Source organism: Myxocyprinus asiaticus, chromosome 11 (genome assembly GCF_019703515.2).
Source record: "Myxocyprinus asiaticus isolate MX2 ecotype Aquarium Trade chromosome 11, UBuf_Myxa_2, whole genome shotgun sequence".
Lineage (NCBI taxonomy): Eukaryota > Metazoa > Chordata > Actinopteri > Cypriniformes > Catostomidae > Myxocyprinus > Myxocyprinus asiaticus.
In genome coordinates, this window is record NC_059354.1 from 17933554 (window position 1) to 17955121 (window position 21568).

Below are 21568 nucleotides of genomic sequence, written 5' to 3' on the forward strand. Positions count from 1 at the left end.
CAGTCGCACCCACACTTTCTGCTGGAAAATTATCTCTAGAAAGTTTTAAACGAGCATGTGTTGGTGAATGGTGAGACACCCGGCGAGCCACTTGATTTTTAACAAAGAGCCACTTGTGGCTCACGAGCCATAGCTATAAATGAACCAAACTATTGAGCATCTACATCTGAGCTGTTGTTCGTGAGTAGCGCTCAAATATTGCGCACTGCGTGAAGGTTAAAAATAGCCGCGAGTGTGTGTGTGTGTGTGTGTGTGTGTCAACAGAGCAGTGCCATTGTGCATGCATATTATATATTTACTTATTAAACACAGCCTTTTGTGATACACAGAGCTATCGCATGTCTTCAAATAGCTTTGAATAAAATGCACGAGTCATATGAACTACTTTAATGGTGTTTTATGGTTCTTTTATGTCATTTTTGGAGCTTGACAGTAACGAACATGACTAACACACAGTATCCATCTAAAAACGTCAGTATCGGAGCCGGTATCGATCCAGGAATCGGAGCCATCCTTAGAGAGCAGACAGCAAGGCACCTTTTTTAACAGAGCAATTGTGACTCCTGCATTCTTGAAGTGAGCAAGTGAAATAAACAGTAGACAATTGAGGGGTGAACATAACTACAAATAAAACTGAATACGAATAAACGTAATCTTCACGTAAAAAAACGTAAAAAAAATAAAATAAAAAAAACTTGCTTTTAGCTGCGCCAAAATTATGAGATGGGCTAAAAACTCAGTGTCCATGGACACATACTGTAGCCTTAGTAAAACAGTACTGAATGTCTTCCTGACAGCATGTAAAAAGGCTATTTTTCATGTATGTAGGACTGTATTGGTTGCCACAGTCTGCCTTTAAAACAAGAGGTTAGACACAAGAATCCCTTTCAAAGGCCTCCAGGCCTTGATAGCTATAATGAGCACTTTCACATCAGCCTTTATTTGACCACTGTGGTCTTTGTAAAAACAAGAGATTCATGGGGCTGCAACTGTTGACCAGTGCTTCACTAAAGGTTTGTAGAGAGACTCAAAAGGCATAACCCTCACGCAACATCTCTCAAGTACAAATGACTCACAAAACACATATGCACATGTGCGTGATCTCTTCTGTCTCCCTGGATTCACAACACATTCAGCTTTTAGAACCACCCGACATTCTCTGCAGTATCTCACAGCAGATCAAACTAATTGTTTGGTCACTATTTGAATAAAAGTTTAGAAAAATATTCATAAGAAACCTAATCCATCAGAAGTCCTGCCAATGAATTTATCAACCCCCCCAAATATAACATTAAAAATCACAATTATATTGAAAAGGAGGTTAAGCTCAATCAAACAGTTCTTTTACCATCTTAGTTCATTTGAGAAACCTGTTGTTGCAAAGTAGAAATCATTTTCTGTGGTAATCGACAGCATGAATCAAACCACAGAAAATAATTTAGTTTTAATAATAACAGTTCCTCAAATAAAACAATATGTTAAAAGAATAATTTGATTGACACCAATGATTCCCCTGATTCATACCTCAGTTTGTAACCACAAATAAAAATGGCCTCTGCACTCCTCATTTCTGACACTAGTAGGTGTTGTGTACTCCACCCAGAGAATAGCAAGAATGCAGAGAAGGTCACACTTAATTCCTCAGACATTCTCACAGAAACATGAGCTGCTAAGCACAGAAAGCAGTCAAAATGGCTAATTATTGGTTATCGGGCAAAGCACATGACAGACAGGAAGAGCAGAGGAGATAGAGAACAAAGCTATAAGGTGTGTGTGTTACCGGCCTCTGCTGGATTTTTTATCACTGGCCTTTACCCTGTAATCCATCATACATGATCGCTCAAACTTAATGTCAAGGAGATCTGTTAAAAGAGTTCGGTATTCCAATATCCGTGACATGACTAACAACCCGACAGTACAGCGTTCAGATTCAACATTCTGTATCTCTATAGTACTGTTAACAAGTGCCCGCTTACTGGCTTACTTCAGGCCCATGCAAATACACCTAGCATGGTTAAGGAGTATAAATTGAGGACTAACTTGGAAGTTATTGTAATGGATCTTAGTAAGAGTATACAGTAGGCTCAGCCTACATCATATTTACTCAGATGTAAACCAAAATCAGGCTGTGAGAGATGGAAATAAGAGTTGGTTCATTATGTTGTATTAACTCTAACTATTAGGGTTAGGGATACCTTAACCCTAGCCTACACTGGTTTGCTGTTCTAGCTGGTATCCTGGCCTGGCCAAGCTTGTGTTCAGCTGATCTGGCTGATTGGCCAGCCAGTCCACCAGCTGACAAATGCCCCAAACCCTTCTAAAATCCAGCTGGGAGAAAACCTAAGAACAGCAACCCCCCTTAAGTTAGTTTAAGATGTTTCAGCAGGGTAATGTCCCAGGTCATTAATTTTCACAACCCAAATTTTCCCCACATTTTCACTATTCTGTTGGCTAAATGACTGACACCCAGGTTCACATAGTGCGACATATCAAACAGATATGCTAGAACTAGCCCCATGCTAATACATCTAGCATGGCTAAGGAGTACAACAGAGCACTTGATGGATGTTATTGCTGTGGACCTTAGTCAGAGTTGACACCAAATTTAATTGGACACGAGCGAAAAAAAGGCTGTGAGGGATGGAAGTAAAATCCGTTCAACATCCCGTACAGTCTTAGGGTCAGGCCATGTCTAATTTTCACAATCCATGTTTTTCATAGCAACCTTGAAATTTGTGAAAATACTTTTTTTTTTCAATGTTTGATCAGCTGAACGATCAACACAGGAACACAACACTACTGGACTGAACATCTACTCCTCACAGCCTCATTTTCATTTGCATCAAATTACACATATGGCAACTACCCTCTCGAAAGTCTATGATCAGTTCTGTGTAGTTTGTCAGTTCTGTGTAGCATCTGGACCAATCAGACACACAATTATTCATTATTTAATGAATAATCCAACAGACGTCTCAAGACCATAACAAACAAAGGTCCAAGTAGGCCCAAGCAGACTCCAAGATGGCTGCTCTCCCACTAATCATTATCAGTTTTTACTCCCCCTTTGCTGACACTGGTCCAGCAACTAGTGGACCTCAGAGACATTCCAGGTGGTGGAAGGTAGCCACATGCAAAAGCAAAGGAATGTGGCTGAGAAGAAACTCACTCCATTCCCCCATAGGAAACACACATAAAACCCATAAAACAGACTTTTCTTCATTAATTTATAGACAAACTGTTCTATAAATGAACATGCATATCCTCAGGACATTATTTGTTTGATTATTACTGTCTCGTATAGTGTCTTTTGTACTGTATACCGTTTTGTGCATGCTTTATGACAGAACCACTAGATAATGTAAAATTACTGGTATCATGCTTCCTATCAAATTAGTCCTTGTGTGATGCCCTAAACATTGGAGTATAGCACCCCCTTATAGCATGCATTGTGTGCTTGTTATATTAATCAGAGCATAAAGGGGCACAAACTGCTAGCTTACTCCAATCATGCAAATGAGTCAGCTTCCAAACAAAGGAACTTTTCCCGCTGGAAAATTGGACCTTTCCCATTGGTCAAGCCAAACTCGAGAGGAGTGACCTCCCTCAGGAGTTAAAGGGCACTGTCAGAGTGACCTTCCTCTCTTTCCCTCTCTCTCTCTTCCCTCTTCTTCTCTCTTCTCTCTCTCTCCCTTCTGCTCATGGTTGCTGTTCGTGTGGGACCGGAAACACCCGGTCCGACCGCGAGGTCGTGGGCCGGCAGGCCTTAACACATCAAGCTATGTGTAATTTCCTTGACCATAACAGTGTCAAACTAACACCGTAAGTTCATCATCATTTCATCATTCAACACGGAAGAAATTGATTGCAACTTCAACACCATCGACTCAAGGAACCATCAAGACTTTCTCCTGAGACTGCATCCAGGCGCTCTCTCAACAGCCAAGGCATTGCAAGTATCGTACAATTAACTAACTAAACAGAGGTTTAGTATAAGCTGTGAACCCCTTTGTTAACAAAGGTGCTCTGAAGTAAGAAACTGATGGTTCTTTCAGATGGTTAAATTACTCTTTTCATAGCTTCATTCCCCTGTTCTGTTCCTGTTTCATTCACTTTCACTTTTCCATTTCCCATGTATGCCTGATTTGTGTGTATGTGTTGTTTAGATTAGTTATGTGTTCATAATTTAGTTAAATAAAGCTTTTGTGTACATTCTTGCGAGTTGATTCTGGTCTGCTTGTAAATCAACGTCAATTTAACGATTTGATCACAGCTACATGCTAAGAAAGAGTTATTTTTCTGTGGCCATGAAAAATATCCTTTCTGAAAGTTGATAGACGATAAATACTGAGTGTTCGCTGGACGAACAGATTAATTGATGTAATGTTAATTCAGCTACATTGTTAATTCTATTAACTGATCCAAATATTTATTATTAATTATAATGAGTTATGATTAATTATTCATATTTCCATTTTAAAAATAATTTGACTGTGGTATATTTTGATAAATAATCTCATCCCTGTTTTTAAAAGATTTCGCTTCAAAGCTGTACCTAAATATGTGTAATATTATTTTCAATAAGCCATGAGAATAATATTACTCTAATATGAGAATTAATCATAATTCCCTTTTTAAAGCTAATTCCTTACAACAGAAATTGTGAGTGGATACAACGAGACATTGTATTACGATTTTAATGGTGGGGAATTTTATTCAGATAAATAATCTAGTTATTTGTCATTTATCTAATTTATAATGGTTGTCGAACGTGACTAATTCCATAATAAATTTCCTTACATAATAATGTAGAATAAGGACAGTTTAATTTAATTCCTAGCTCACACATACTGTTTCCCTACATATAATGGTGGAGGTATGTGGGCACTTTAACCCATCCCGTGTACATTTATACTACCAAATTCGCTACATCTGAAATCCATGTCCAGAGCCTAAAGAAGAGATGCACATATCCACGGCCGTTCCACCAGGTTTTGGTCTCTTAGTCTGATGTTCTCTGTTCTTCTCAAGGAGCTGCTGACCTTATGGCCTGATCATAAAGGTTTTCAAATGCAGTTTTCATTCCCCCTCTTTCATTCCCACACACCCCCTGCTCTTGTCAATGTTGCCCTCCCCCTTCACTCGGAGGTCAAGCTGTGTGTGTTCTTTAGGAAAGTGTTTTACATAGGTGTGCCAAGGCAAATATGAACTAGAAGATATATATATATATATATGAGATATATATATATATATATATATATATATATATATATATATATATATATATATATAGATAGATAGATAGAGAGAGAGAGAAAGAGAGAGAGAGAGAGAGAGAGTGAGATATATATATATATATATATATATATATATATATATATATATATATATATATAGAGAGAGAGAGAGAGAGAGAGAGAGAGAGAGAGAGAGAGAGAGAGAGAGAGAGAGAGAGAGAGAGAGAGAGAGATTGAAGTGTACAATAAAAATGGGGGTTGAATTTGATCACACTAAAGGTGTGGTCACACTAAATTTTGCATTTAATTCACTTTGATTTATGTGCATGTGAACACAGGAGAGTGGAAATGCACACACATGAAGAAGTTTTTTCTTTCACTGCACACCAAAGTTCAAGTCTGGTGAACTCTGACCTGTGAATAGTGAAAAGACGTTTGAACAATTGAGGATCTAAACGTCACTGATTGACCTCTTTTGGCTAAAAACAACGAATACTAACTTCAAAGCTGCATGCTTTGCATAATTGAGGGAAAGTGGAGTAGACAGCATATTTGAACATTTTAAATGTATTTTTATTTGTTATGTGTGATTTATGATGTATTAAAAACAGAATCTCTAGAGTGTGACATCAAATCCTGTTCCTCATATTCTTCGCTGGGTCCGAAGTAATTTTGCATGCTTACAGCCTAATGTGACCGCAACAAGAAGTGGGTATGGTTACTAAACACATGTTCTGCCTCACACCACAAACACAACCCCCCCACGCACACACAAAATTAAAGCTGAATAGCCAGTTCATGTGATGGAGGGGAGAGCGTTTTGTCTATATCACCCCCTCCATGTACCAGCAGACACCGGCCCCAGTGAGAAACATCACAACCACTCAGCCTGAGCCATAGAAACATGCCCCCTCACCTCACGTCCAAATAAATGCAGGCTTGTATAATTACCTGGCCTGGGCATACCTCTGCCTGCCACTCTCTATTCAGCCCTAAACCAAACCTCATCTGCTTCAAACTACAGATAATACACAGCAGAGAACCCCCTCAGAAAAAATAAACCTTCAAAGGCAAATCCAACTCCACCATGCCTGCTATGAAGAGAACTACAAGAACCTGGAGGCAGAGCGAAATGACAACAACTAATGATACACTGATCAATAAACACTACGTACATCTGCTGGAATAGACATCCCTTGCAGATGCGAGTGTGTATTTGTGTATGGAGCTAAATTATCACATGGTAGACATGGTTCCTGAAAATGCAGGTTACCATTTTTATAAGTTTTCTCACACTGATGCTGCACTGTGAAACCCTCACTGAAAAAAAAAAACAATGAGGCAGAGTCTGTGGAGAGAACCGTTTTGGTCTTGAGGGGCTGAAACCAAGAACATATGTCTTACAGCTCTCCTTCACACACAGGTTCACAAAATCACGTTACAGTGTTGAGGGTGAGAGTATGGCTATAATCAGAAGTGCATTCTAACATACTACACATTTTCTGCTGATTTTCTGTAATGACCTACTACATTTGCCAAAAAGTGCAGTATACAACAGAGCACACTGCATGGAATAAGCTACTGTATCCCACAATGTAACATCTCTTGTTTTGACTGCCAAAAGTTAGACATATTTACACAAAACTGAATTAAAAAAAAACAACCGTATAAAACAGCTGATAAACTGATAACACGGCACTCACATGGAAAGTGATGTCAAGCGAGAACAATGTGTACTATTTTTTTTCAATGTTTATCTTGGAATAATGTGTACTTTCACTTACAATTAAAAAAAATAAAAATAAATAAATAGTACATAGTATTGCTCTGCAATGACAAACCGCAGTAACTATGCCAATGATGAAACCGGACTTTGCAGTTATTAAATTTCAAAAAGATTTCACAGTCTGTTTTCTCTGAATCTAAGCAGAGTTAAGCCAAACCAATCTATGATAGGACTGATTATTTAAACGTTTCTGTCACAGGACAGACCTGATTTTGGTTGTTACTCAATTTTGACAAAATGTGAAGATACTTTTACCTTTGCACGGCAGAGTATACAGTATATACTTCGCAGTGTTCAGCAAGTACAACCTCAATTCCGAAAAAGTTGGGACAGTATGGAAAATGCTAATAAATAAAAGATTAAAAAAAAGAGTGGTCTGCAAATTGTATTCACCCTGTGCTATGTTGAAAGCACAACAACACATTCTTTTATGTTTTACATTGTGAATTTCTTTTTTTTTTCTTCTTTTAAATCCACTTTTTTCCTGACTTCTCCATGGGTGGCGCCATTACGGCGAGAGACTTCCTCGGATGCTACACACTTCCACTTAGTTGTTGTTATCAGCTAGACTAACATTACTGGTGATGGCATGCAGCGGAGGCTCTGGATGAATATGCGCTGTTATAGGGTGCTATAACAACTACAGGTGGCTTAAAAACTACTGTAAAATGAATATCAAAACAATAAGCCCCCACAAAAGCTGCCAATGCTGAAACATTTAAAGTCAAACCAGATGTAATAAGCAGAGGTTGCATTAAACTAATTCTCTGTAACTTGCCTAGTTTTTAAAACACTGATAGATAATTCCAAATGATGTCCATCATTTTGGAAGATAAAAAAGATGAAAAACATTTAAACCAAGCTCCTTGTTGTTTTTTTTTTTTATTAATCATCTTTACGAGGTTCATATCTCAAATGTCGCGCTGTGAGTGTATGTGAATGAGGTAGAGGCAGAGTTGTTGTCGGCAGAGCGCGTGAGAAGGCGGCACTTGTTAATGCAAAAATAATGCCATAAATCGGAAGATTTTAAAATGGAACCTATGATGACCATACACCCTCTTTTCACAGACATGTCCTCTTTTTCGAACCTTAATAAAGCATCCGGTTGGATTTCTAGATTCCCTAAATGTCTGGGATTTGGTTGTTTTCATATTGAAGTGCACAACAAGAAACGCAATGAAATCTAGCACATCATATTCATGGATTCTCTCTCTCTCTGCGTGCTGTATGTCTGTGTGTGTCTCTCTCTCTTTCACACACACACATACAGGGTGCGTGTAGCGAGTGCTAGAGTCCAGTAACTTTATCATGCAAATGTGTGTGTGATTATGTTCTCATGTATTCGGGATTGCCATCAAAACCTAATGTCCATATGCAGACATTAGTGAGAAAGTGATTTACGTTAAGTAAACACAGACTGTTCTTCCGTTTTTGACTGTTGTTAGTGACAGTATAATGCTTGGTAATGGGAATAAGAGGCAAAGCAGAAGTCTGTTGCATCCGCATTGGAAGAACGCACTAAGCATAATGGGTAATTTCACTGCCTGTGAAAATGGTGGATATACACATTTCAAATCAGATGATTGCAACCAAAGTCTTTTTAGCAAGTCTTCACTCAGCGGATATCTTTGGAACGCTTCTGGCAGCTTCTTTTTATTATGTAAACAAGCAGCATTCAAGTGCAGCTCCAATCTACTTGAATGAGGAAAGACTGAAATCACCAAAACTGTGTTGGCCTAGATTATGATCAAAGAACATATTTCAAATCAAAAGTAAAATCTGACACATTTGTATCATAAATTACGCTTCTTTAGCTTAGATAATGCAAAAAAAATAACATTTTCCCAGCTTGTATATCTAATGCGCATTCTCAAGTTGAGAGTGATTGACTTTTACCAGTATGGCGGGACTTCCTTTTCTAAATCCCTTGACTGTTGAAAATTTGAATTTCTCCCAATCATTTTAATAAAAATTCTCTGGCGTCTCTGCTAAATAGTCTCTGTTGCAACACACTCCCCAAAAAGTTAGGACAGTCGAGTGTTTACCACTGTGTAACATAATTTCTTCGAGCGCTTGGGCACTGAAGACACAAGTTTGTTAAGTTTAGCAAGTAGAATTTCCCCCCATTCATCCATTGCAGGTCTTCAGCTGCACAATTGTACAGGGCCTTCATTGCCGTATTGTATGCTTCATAATGCACCACACATTCTCAATAAGAGACAGGTCAGGACTGCAAGCATGCCAATCTAGCATCCGCACTCTTTTACGCAGCCATGCACTTGTAATCCGGGCAGTATGTAATTTGGTGTTGATAACATGACATGGGCTCAGGAATACTTCGGTAAACCTATGTCAGTCAACACAATTCGCCACTGCGTCTACAGATGCAAGTTAAGGCTTTACTATGCAAGGCAGTAGCCATACATCAACATTGTGCAGAAGCCACTGACTTCTCTGAGAAGGAATGTAGAACAGTAGAATCATGTTTTGTGGCTCGACGAGTCCACATTTCAAATAGTTTCTGGAAAAAACAGCTGCCGTGTTCTCCGGGCCAAAGAGGAAAAGTGACCATCCAACCTGTTATCAGCATCAGGTCCAAAAGCTAGTGTCTGTCATGGTATGGGGTTGTGTCAGTGCCTGTGGCATGGGTAACTTGCACATCTGTGAGGGCACCATTAATGCAGAAAGATGTGTAGAAATTTTGGAGCAACATTGTGGCAAAAGTTCTTAATTCTTAAAACCCTTATGCACTTACTCTCTTGGCCTCTTTCTCCACAAAGGTTGCTCAGCCACGCCCCCATCATCACATACCCCAATTGCCCGATTCAGGCCAGGGAGCCATCTGGCCTGTCACTTACTTCTCCCACACTTGCACACTTCTTAGGGTTTGCCGTGACTCCCGCCCGTCTCAACAACTTCAGGACCACACTCGGATGCTGCTGCCAATCATTACTGTAAATGATGATATCATCCAGATAGGCAGCGGTGTAAGCAGCCTGTGGTGTGAGGATTCGGTCCATGAGCTGCTGAAACGTAGCCGGAGCTCCGAACAAACTTAAAGAAAGGGTGACAAATTGGTGTAAGACGAACGGTGTGGAAAATGCAGTTTTTTCACGGGACATGGGAGTTAAGGGGATCTGCTAATATCCCTTTGTTAAATCCAGTGTTGAATAAAAGCAAGCCGCACCTAACAGATCGAACAGCTCATCAATCCGAGGCATCGGGTACACATCAAATTTAGACACCGCACTGACTTTTCTATAATCCACACAGAACCGGACCGAGCAGTCACTCTTCGGAACCAACACCACCAGGTTGGCCCAGTCACTGTGTGATTGGGGCATGGTCGTGTGTCTGTCTGCAGAAGAGGGAGTGGTGTGGCTTGTCAAGCTGGTTAACTTGATTTCTAACAGCCGTTTCTCATTACAGTGATAGAGGAGAGAATCCTTAAAACAACGGAGCACATCACAGAAGGGGGAGAGAGAACGAGTGTGCAGCGTTGGCATCGGTTTATATTGAAGGTTTAATCCATTGAGTATTGTGAAGAAGTTTGTTTATTTTGAGAGTGAATCATTGACTGAGTGAAAAGCCAGCAAAAAGTACATACACTGCACACCAAAGAAAGAGAATAAAAATCTGACCTTAAGTGTATCACTGCTCTCTGTCTCCTCTTTTCCACATACAAACCCTAACATGGTGTCACACTGGTGCTGAAACCCAGGATTTGAGGAGATAAGTCGTCATGGAGTCCTCACCACTGGGCGAGGTGATCAAGACCCTCGCCAGCATCCAGCAGAACCAGCATCTGGCAGCATCTGTGGCTGGAGCAGGAGCAGCGTTTTCAACTCCTGCTCCAGGCCCAAGCGGAGGATGGACAGGCATTCCGGAGCCTGATCAGACAAGAGGGGGTTGCTGCGGAGGCCCCGGAGCCCACCTCAACTGTCCAGCCGACAACACTTCCGCACCCAGAAGCTGGGCAAATATGGCTGCCCGTTCGCCTTCGCACAGCAGCTCCGGGACGCCTGCTGGAATTGGTTACCCAGGTTTCTTTCTCACTTAGGGGTGTCTTCCCCCTGTCTCCCCTGCTAACTCTGCCTCTCTCTGCTATCCCCCCCAGGTTGGTGAGTCCATTCCCACAGGTGTAGGAGGGGGGCCTCGGCCGGTCTGTTGGAGCTGTGGGGATCCAGGACATTTCCAGGACCGTTGCCCCGTAATGGAGGTGGGTATGCAGTGTTTTCTTCTACTGCTCCAGGCCCAAGCGGAGGACCGACAGGTGTTCCCGGAGCCTGATCAGACAAGAGGGGGTTGCTGCGGAGGCCCTGGAGCCCACCTCAACTGTCCAGCCAGTCACCCTTGTGAAAATGGGTCTAGTGCCACCATCCGGCGTCACTGGAGGAAGTGAAGTCGGCCCTCTGCTTGGGCCTGGAGCAGAAGTTGAAAACACTGCGTACCCACCTTCATTACAGGACAACAGTCCTGAAAATGCCCTGGATCCCCACAGCTCCAGCACACCGGTGAGTACCCAGGGGGATACATATCAAGCTTTGGTGGATTCTAGCTGTTCTCAAACCTCCATCCACCAACGTTTGGTACAAGACAGGGCATTGGGCACAAATTGTTGGGTGAAGGTGCGGTGTGTGCATGGGGATATTCACACGTATCCAGTGGTTACCATTGACATACTATTCAGGGGAAGAAAACAGATTGGAGGCTGTGGTTAATTCCCGCCTCACCCACCCGCTAATTTTGGGGATGAATTGGCCTGATTTCAAGAATTTGTTAAGGGAAATATGTGCGGATAGGTCCTGTGAAATAATGTCTCGGTGTGTGATGTGCGATGCTATGGCTGGAGAGGCAGTGCCAGGGCCATCTACTTCTGCTCCGTGTCAAAATGACGCAAGGGAGGAGGTCCCCGCCCTCAGGGAGTTCCGTGAAGGGGATTTCCCTCTAGAGCAGTCACGTGACGAGTCCCTCAAACACACATTTGACTAAGTGAGAGTAATTGATGGTCAACAGCTCCAGCCTAACGTCATGCTCACATAACCGTATTTTTCAGTTATCAAAGATAGGTTGTATTGAGTGATGCAGGACAATCAAATCAAAAAAAAAAAAAGGCAGCTCACCATAATCCAATGGCTGGCCATTTAGGACAGGAAAGAACACTTAACCCAATAATTTTTTTCTTTTGCCAGGCATTCACGGGGACGTTCGCAGGTGGTGTGCGGCGTGCTGTGAATGTCATTTGGTGAATCCAACAGCCACCTCAAAAGCGCCATTGTGCCCTCTACCGTTAATCGAGGTACCCTATGAAAGAATTGGTATGGACCTCATCAGGCCATTAGAACAGACCGCACACGGACATCGCTTTGCATTAGTTCTGGTGGACAGCCTTCTACTTGCCACCTCCTCAAAAGCAGCCACCCTCCCCATTTCCACAAACTACTCTGAAAATGAGGGTGCTCCATCTGACTTCCATCCCCTTAAAATAATTTGCCTGCCAATCATGAGATTGAGAACCCAATTTTTTATGTGATTATCCCCCAAATTTGTGACCACCCCTCACCCAAAATACAGAGTCTCGGACAAAGTAAAATTTGAGTGCTCAAAACGTCACACATACAACTCTGAACTTACAACTAAAATTCTTGGATCTTAACACCCCCCCCCCCCCCCCAAATAACATGGATTGTGTCTCCATCTTCTGATTGGCATCGCCAGCAGGTGGGTGTGTCTTTAAGACCAAGCCTATGCAATCTAGGGGGGTCCAATAGAATCTACGTAATATCTTGAACTGCATAAGGTGCACCCTTGCATCTCTAGACTTGACATTTTTTTGAATCCTAGCCCACACTTCCTCCTCCAATACTAAGTTTAAATCTTTCTCCCATAATCTCTTGATAGAAGTTAAAGCTCTGTCGCCCAGACTCTGAATTAACAAGGAGTAATACACTGATGCCTCATGACCTTTTCCAAAAGCAGTAATCACCTCTCCCAGAGTATCTGCCACTTTAGGGGGGTGTGAGCTACTCCCAAAAACAGTACAGAGCAGGTGGTGCAGCTGTAAATACCTATAGAACTGAGATCTGGGAATCTCAAAGTGTTGAACCAAGTTTTCAAAAGATCTCAACACTCCACTCTCATATAGTCACTGAGTGTAGTAATTCCCCTCACAATCCACTCTGACCAGCAGAAAGGTGACCTTTCAATACATAATTTAGAGTTTAGCCATATGCTCGAGGCAACATTTAAATAAATGTCAGAATTAAACACTCTGGACACTTTTGTCCATACCGCATGCAAATGCGAGATAACGGTGTGTGACTTAACTTCTCCAGTTAGTTTAATAGAAAGGCTTTGTAATGGCAAAATAGGGGCAAGAACATCCTGTTCAATACAAAACCAGAGAGGGGCTCTTTCAGGTGGAAGCGACCAATGAGCCAAATGTCTGAGACCGAATGCATAATAAAACAAAATCTTGGGTAGGCCTAGCCCACCTTTGTCAATCGGCCTATGTAACTTATTAAAATGTAATCTGGGAAGTTTACCATTCCAAATGAAGGACTTCGCCATACTATCAAATTGCTTGAAATAAGAGAGGGGGACATCTACAGGGAGAGATTGTAGCAAGTAGTTACATTTTGGAATACAATTTAATTTAATAACATTAACCTTCCCAATCATAGATAAATGTAATGAAGCCCACCTGCCCACATCGCTCGAAAACCTTTTTATTAAGGGGTCAAAATTAACTAACTATATCAGACAGCTTTGCTGGGTATAAAATGCCCAAATACTTAATGCCCTGTTTGGGCCACTGGAAGGCGCACGGCTTTAAAGCCGATACTGGGCAGTATGCTGTCAGAGCCAAAGCTTCGGATTTAGACCAATTGAATCTGTATCCTGAAAACTTAGAAAAGGAATTAATAATTCTGTTGAGGCAAGGCATAGATCTAGTAGGGTCAGAGACAAATAATATAATTAGCATCTGCATAAAGCAAAAGCTTATGCGCCATACCACCCACCACCACCACTCCTGGAAAATCATCCTCCTTCCTTATCACGGCTACTAATGGTTCCAGGGCAAGACAGAACAGCAATGAGGAAAGAGGGCAACCCTATCCAGAGTAAAATAATCTGAATTAATCCATTCTTTTTTACCGCCGCTACCAGGTGTGTACAAAGTTACTTAATCGATCCAATAAAAGTTCTCTCGAACCCTTATATTTCCAAAATCTTAAAAAGATAATCCCATTCTACCATATCAAACGCCTTTTTGGCTTCAAGTGAGATGGCAGCGACCAGAGTCTGACCATTCGTCACTGACCACATGATATTGATGATGTTATCAGAAGAGCTACGACCCGAATAAACCCCACCTGATCTACATGTATAAGAGATGTCATAACTTAATTGGTTATCCAGAATTTTTGACAATGGAAATTGGACTATAACTCTTACACTTGCTTGGATCTTTGTCCTTTTTAAGAATCAGACTGATCTGGGCTTGCGTCATGGTTGGAGGAAGCTTTCCATTCTTTAATGATTCCGTATAAACTTCTAACGAAAGTGGAGCCAGATCTGTAACATAAGATCTAAAAAATTCAGCGACAACGCCATCTGGCCCCAGAGCCTTGCCTGTAGGCAAAGTCTTTATTACCTCGCCAAGCTCCTCTAAGGTTATCTCAGGATCAAGAGAATGTTTTTGCTCAATTGTCAATTTAGGGGGTTCTAATGGTTCCACAAAGTTCCTAATATCTTCATCAGTAGATGAAGATGTGGAACTATAAAGATCAAGATAAAATTCTTTAAAAGCATTATTAATATCAATGCCCGAGGTAAATATTTCACCACCAGTGGATTTCACAGATAGAATGGTAGAAAAAGAATCTCTCTGTTTTATGTATCTAGACAAAAGCTTCCTTGCTTTGTCCCCCAACTCAAAATATGACTGTCTTGCCCTGAATAGCCAAAACTCCTTCCCTTCCAACTCCATGAGTTCTCGTGCTTTGGATTTTTTGATGAATGAGGCATACTGTATGATCCAACCCCTAAGAACTGCCTTAAGTGCCTCCCAAGCCAAGCCCACAGAGGATACTGAGTACCAGTTGGTCTCCATATAAACATTGATTTCAGCCTTTAACATATGTTGGAAATTAGGATTTTGCAAAAGGGATACATTAAAGCGGCAACTATATGATTTTTTTTTCTCCATATGAGGCAACAGCTCTAAACTCACCAGGGCATGATCTGAGACTAAGATGTTTCCAATTGAGCAATCAACAACATGTGAAATAAGGGACTTAGATATAAAAAATATATATTCTAGAATAAATCTTATGGACTGATGAAGAAAAATGTATAGTCCCTACCAGATGTGTTTAAAAGTATCCAAATATCTTTAAGACCAAGATTTTTACACATCCTGTGAAGTGTCAATGTTGCTCTAGGTGGCTTATACACATTTGCTTCACTATGATCAAGGACTGAGTCCATCAAAAGATTAAAGTCTCCTCCCAATATTATATCATGAGGGGTGCCAGCGGCTTGCAACATCCCTTCAAGATCTATAAAAAAGACCTAATCATCAGCATTAGGTCCGTAAATATTAGCCAAAATCAACCTTTGCCCCTGAATTTCTGCTAAAACAATAATGACTCTTCCTAATTGATCTTTAATCTGTTTGAGATATTTGAATTGTAGATGTTTACTTATCAATGTAATGACTCCCCAGCTCTTACTTGAGCCAGCACTAAAGAAAACATGTCCACACTATATTTTCTCAAATTTTTCAGCTTCCTGTAGGAAAAGATGCGTTTCTTGAAGAAACACACTGTCATACTTCCTTCGTTTAAGAAAAGAAATAACCTTCCTTCTTTTTATGGGGTGCCCCAACCCATTCACATTCCACATGGAGAGAGATAATCCACTCATATTAACAACTGACATTGACATAAGAGAAAAAACAGATTGTGTGTCAAAAATAAAATTATAAAGACCACATTCCAACATTAGTGCAACAGTCAAACCCTGAACTTCCCCCAAAAAAAAACTAACAGAAAAAAGAAAAACGTACGCATTAACCCCACGCACCAACCAGCGTCCATCCCTCTAAACTCAAACAGTCCATGTACGCCTACTAGAGTCCCCACGACAACTTTACCATCGGATTGCTCAAGTCCGGTGCTTCTGTACAAATTTTGTGAGACAGAATTACATAACAGAAGAAAATCTATAATACAAACTCCAGCCAACAGGCAGATTAAACACAAAGAATGTGTAGATTCCTTTGAATAACTGTCCCGAAGGTGCGATCCTTCACAGAACTCCAGCCTGTAACGGAACCAGCACAAAAAATGAGTGCAGTAGATGACCTAATCCTTCCAATGTCCTGCAAATACTACTCCACAAAACAAACTTCAGCCAAGAGGAAGCATAAACACAAAGAACGAGCAGATTCACCCGCACACTTTCCCGAAGGAGTGCCATTCCACAAAACAAACTCCAGCCGCCAGGCGGAACCAGCACAAAAAGAAACAAAAAGGCACACAGTTTCCTCAGCCAGTCAAGTGTATGTTCAGCGAGTCAGGTCCACTAGGCAGCAACATGAAAATCACCAAATGGTTTACTCAACCCATTGTCTCTATGAAGGACAATGCTTGCTGTGGGCATGTAAATATTTTGTGGCCATCCTTAGTATCTATTCTCAATTTGGCTGGAAACATCAGTGCAAAAGTGAACTTCCGTTGATGTTAGAGTTTCTTGCATTCCTTGAATCGATCACGTTTCTCTCTTGTCGAATTCGCAAAGTCTGGGAACAAGAAAATGTTGTGGTTCTTCCTAGAAAGCCTTCCTTTACTCCTCGCCTTGCGTAATACGAGATCTTCATCGGATTATTTCAGAAATTTGGCCAGAATTGACCGGGGCCTGTCTCCTTCAGCGGATCTCCGAGCCGGAACTCTGTGAGCTCGCTCAATTTCCAGCTTATGGCCTGTTATGTTGAGCAGACTTGGAAAGAGCTGGTCTAGGAATTTTACCATATCTCGGCCTTCCTCATGCTCAGGAATTCCAACAATTCTGACACTGTTTCGACGATTACGATTCTCATGGTCTTCCAGCTTTTCCCAAACACGTTCCAAATCTACTTTGGTTGCTAGCGGATTAGCAGCTAATTTCCTCTCCGATGACTCCAGATAATCGATCCGTTTCTCGACATCCCTGATTCTTGTAAGCAACTCAGGAATTTCGTCTCCATCGCAGTGATCGATCGACGTATTACAGCAAGATCCTCCAAGTCTGCCACGACCTTCGCCAGCATTACAGACATGCTCGACAGTTGACGTTGAATTTCTCCCACCGCACCGTCCAAACTGAGTTCCTGGTCTGCGGCCCTGTCTGGGGTATCAGCTTGAGCATGCAAGTGTCTTTTAATGTCTCCAGAGGATTTTGAATTCTTTGACATGTTGACTTCATTGAACAGTTATGTAGCAGGGTGCATTGAATCTCACTTTGTGCACAAAAATAATTAAAAACTAGCAAAGTGCGCAGAGTTCGCCATTCACACGTCCGACCCCCACATGGCGCCACACGACTCTCCAATGTGTGGAGTTTTGCTCTCAGGTCAAGAATGTATTGAATTTTGTTTTTGCTGTTTGAAGGTCCCTCCTCACAATTTTCCCGTAGGACGTCGAGCATGCCACACGGTCGATGCCCATACAATAATTTGAATGGGGAGAACCCCGTGGAGGCTTGCGGGACCTCTCGTACTGCAAATTATAGGGGCTCAAGCCACTTGTCCCAATTTCAAGCATCTTCGTGCACGAACTTACGAATCATATTCTTTAGTGTCTGATTAAATCGTTCGACCAAGCCGTCTGTTTGGAGGTGATAAACGCTGGTCCGAATTGATTTAATCCCCAATAATTCATACAGTTCACGTAGTGTAAATGGCATAAACGTTGTGCCCTGATCAGTGAGGATTTCTTTCGGAATCCCCACTCGGGAGATAATTTTGAAGAGTGCCTCCGCAACACTATGTGCTGAGATATTGCGCGGAGGCACTGCTTCCGGATATCGTGCTGCGTAGTCCACCAGAACCAACACAAAGTGATGCCTGTGTGCCATCCGCTTTAATGGCCCGACAAGGTCCATGTCAATTCATTCAAAGGGGACCTCGTTCAAGGGTAGGGGTTGCAATGGTGCTCTTGGGGTGAATGGCGGATTCACCAGCTGACATTCACAGCATGCCGCACACCATCTATGAACATCCCCGTGAATTCCCGGCCAATAGAAATGGACCATTAGATGGTTCAGTGCCCCAAGTGACCCACCATCGGATTATAATGAGCTGTCTGGTATAACATTTCCCGACGGCTCTTCGGTACTAACAACTGGGTTGTATTTTTCTTTGTCTGAGCATCCTGTCAATCGATACAACCGATCCCTGATAACTGAAAAATATGGATATGCGAGAGCAATGTCTGGCTGGAGATGTTGTCCATCAATCATTTTCACTTGATCAAAGGCATGCCTAAGGGTCTCGTCTCACATCTGCTCAAGAGGGAAATTCCATGCAGGGAATCCTCTAAGGGCGGGGGAAGCCGGCACTTCCCTCTCCCTTACGTCATCCTGATGCGGAGCTGACATAGACGGCCCCGGCTCCACCTCCTAACCAGTGCATCGCAAACCACACACCGAAACACTGTTACAGGACCCATCCACACAGATTGACCTCAAAGCAGTAAATGCCGGCCAATTTGTACCCAAGATTAGTGGATGGGTGAGGTGGGGAATAACTGCAGCCTCTACACAATTCTTTTGTCCCTGAAATCAAATGATGACCATCACTAACGGGTAATCGTGAATATCCCCGTGTACACACCTAACCTTCACCCGCCGGCTTGTATCCAAAGCCTTGGATTGAATCAAGCTTTGGTGAATGGAGGTTTGATTACAACCAGAATCCACCAAGGCTTGATATGTACCCCCCCTTTATACTCACAGGTTTCGGTATGCTCTTGCTCGATCGGGGGGCGGCCTATGGCAAGTCAGGGACCCGGACAAATATCTTCACTTCTCAATGTAAAAGAGGGAGGGAGGGAGAGGGAGAGAGAGAGAGTGAGAGTGAGAGAGGGAGAGGGAGAGAGAATGGCTCACTGTCCCCTGGGTATGCCGCTATATGGTCCTCAGCCAACTGGATCGCTGCCTCCAGCGATGCTGTATGGTGGCACTGGACACACTCTGCCATTCCCTTTAGCAGCCGGGAGACTAACTACTCCAGTACCATGATGTAAATTACGTTGTCGGCATCGCCCTCCTCCTCAGCCAGCAACCACCGCCGGCAGGCGTCGTGGAGCTGTTGTGTGAAGGCGAACGGGCGGCTGACCTCTCTCAGCATCAGTGTGGAACCGCTGGTGATGCTGTTCCGGGCTGCGGCCGACCCATTGCAAGATGGCTTTCTTCAAATCGGAATACCCCAGGAGGTTGGCCACCGGAAGTTGGTGTGCCGTGAGTTGGGCTTCCCCAGACATGAGCGCGGCCACTTCAGGGCTCTGGCTCTGTGCTCGAAGAGCTCTATGAAGGCCTCCTGGTCGTCCTGTGGTGTCATTTTTGCTTGCTTCACATGAGGTCCTGCTACTGCTGGGGTTACGGCTGTAGCGCCCCCCCCCCCCGGGGCAGCAAGCTCTGCAACACCTGCCGGTCCTCCATCCGCAGCTCCATGAGGGCCTGGTATTGTGCTTGGTGGATGCTGGCGAGGGACTTGAAGACTTCTTCCAGCTGCGAGGAAGTCATGGCAGCGTATCCTTCCCGGATTTCGGCACCACTGTGGCAAAAGTTCTTAAGTTCTTAGGAAGCGGGAGACGTCAAATCAAACTCAAAAGGTACTTTTATTTTCTAAAATTCAAAAGCTTAAAACTCAAATGCTCGCTGCACTGACACACACGTGCAGCCTCAGCCCTTTAAATCACCCTCCGCTCTCACTACAAACACAAAACAGCTGTTAGAGGTGATCTCCCACAGGTGCCAACCCTTACCTCACTCACTCTCTCGGCCTCACTCTCCACAGACGTCGCTCGGCCACGACGTACAGGGACATCCCTGTATTTTCCAGCAGGACAACGCCAAACCACATACTGCCTGGATTACAAGTGCATGGCTGCATAGCGGAGAGTGCGAGTGTTAGACTGGCCTGCCTCAAAGTGTTGCGTTGATCCCAAATCAGTATTCTGGTCCAATTCGGGTCGAGCTGTGAATAGTTTGGTGTTTTGTGCAAAAGAGGGGCAGAGTCTGAGTACAGTTCAGAGTATTAAATACAAAAGATGAATATAGTGAGACGACAGATGGTGCTTGAGCCTGCCACATGCTCTTAAAAAAAAAAAAAGAAAAAAAAAGAAAAGAAAAGAAAAAAAAAAGCCCCAGCCACACAACGGGCCCCACAACACACATCGAGCGGGCTGGACAGAGTGTGGTCTTTAATTGACTGGCTGGCAGCTATAGTACAGTAAAGAGCAGGCGTGCGGCACATTCACCACATGCTGGACTAATTCATGGACAAACACAAAACAGAGTGATAGAGTGAGAAAAAGACAGAGGCAGAGAGGCATAACGGAGTTAGGGAGGGAGACACGGCCAAGCGAGAGGCCGCAGTAATTTATTCACTGTTTCTGTTTTCACGAACAGAGGTCTTTAACTCAGAAACAGCCTCCAAGCTTGCACCTGGTCCTGCCAATTTAGACCAATGTTTAAGTACTCACACACACACGCACGCATGCACCATTACATGCTTTCACTCACTGGTATCCACACTCAATCACACATGCTTTCAACATAAAAAAAAAATGAAAAAAAGGACTGGGGAAAAGAAAAGCCGGGGGGGGGGGGTAGGGGGGCAGATTCTCTCTCTATTGAGGGAAAAAACTATCTATCTATGATGAGTAATGGGCCATTTACACAGGGTGCCTTCCATCTGCACAGTTTTTTAAAAGATTTTCTAAAGTAAACGTACGTTAGACAGATGTCTTTGATCAGCCCAACGTGTATTGCTGTGTTTTAGCATTTTGTGCATGAGTCACACGGATTGAGGCACCAAAGTTTTGTTTCATACTGTTCAAGCGCGGTCTAGCTTTTTTAAATTCAACAATGTTTTCTGTGTGAGTAGCCCCTAAAAATGCATATTTGGACCATTGGTAAAGGAAAGCAAAAATCAGAGTAAATTGCAATGCAATAAGGCTTCAAACAGAAATAATGATCAGGCAGAATACTTCTTCACCATCAACAAAGCAGAGATGGATCCTCACCAAATGCAGGCCCAGTGACCTCAGTCTAGCATAGAAAAAAAGTAGACACAGATAAACATGGCTTGCAAAAGGAGTCTGTGCTCACTTAACACACAAAGAACAGACAAACTTTCACCTTCACTGTAATAAGTTTACCTCTTAAAACTCTCAAACTTCATTCCACATCTTTCAAAATTGTCACAAAAATATAAAGTGCAGATGTGGACACTCGTGCATCTATTGAAGAGATGCCTTCTGTAACAGTATTCTTC

At 42.5% G+C, this 21568-nt stretch overlaps 1 protein-coding gene across 2 annotated transcripts in view; it reads right to left on the bottom strand.

Annotated features, from left to right (window-relative positions):
- LOC127447854 (protein FAM117B-like) overlaps window positions 1–21568 on the bottom strand; it is an 84932-nt gene that overhangs the window by 21799 nt on the left and 41565 nt on the right. The gene's annotated exons all lie outside the window — the stretch shown is intronic.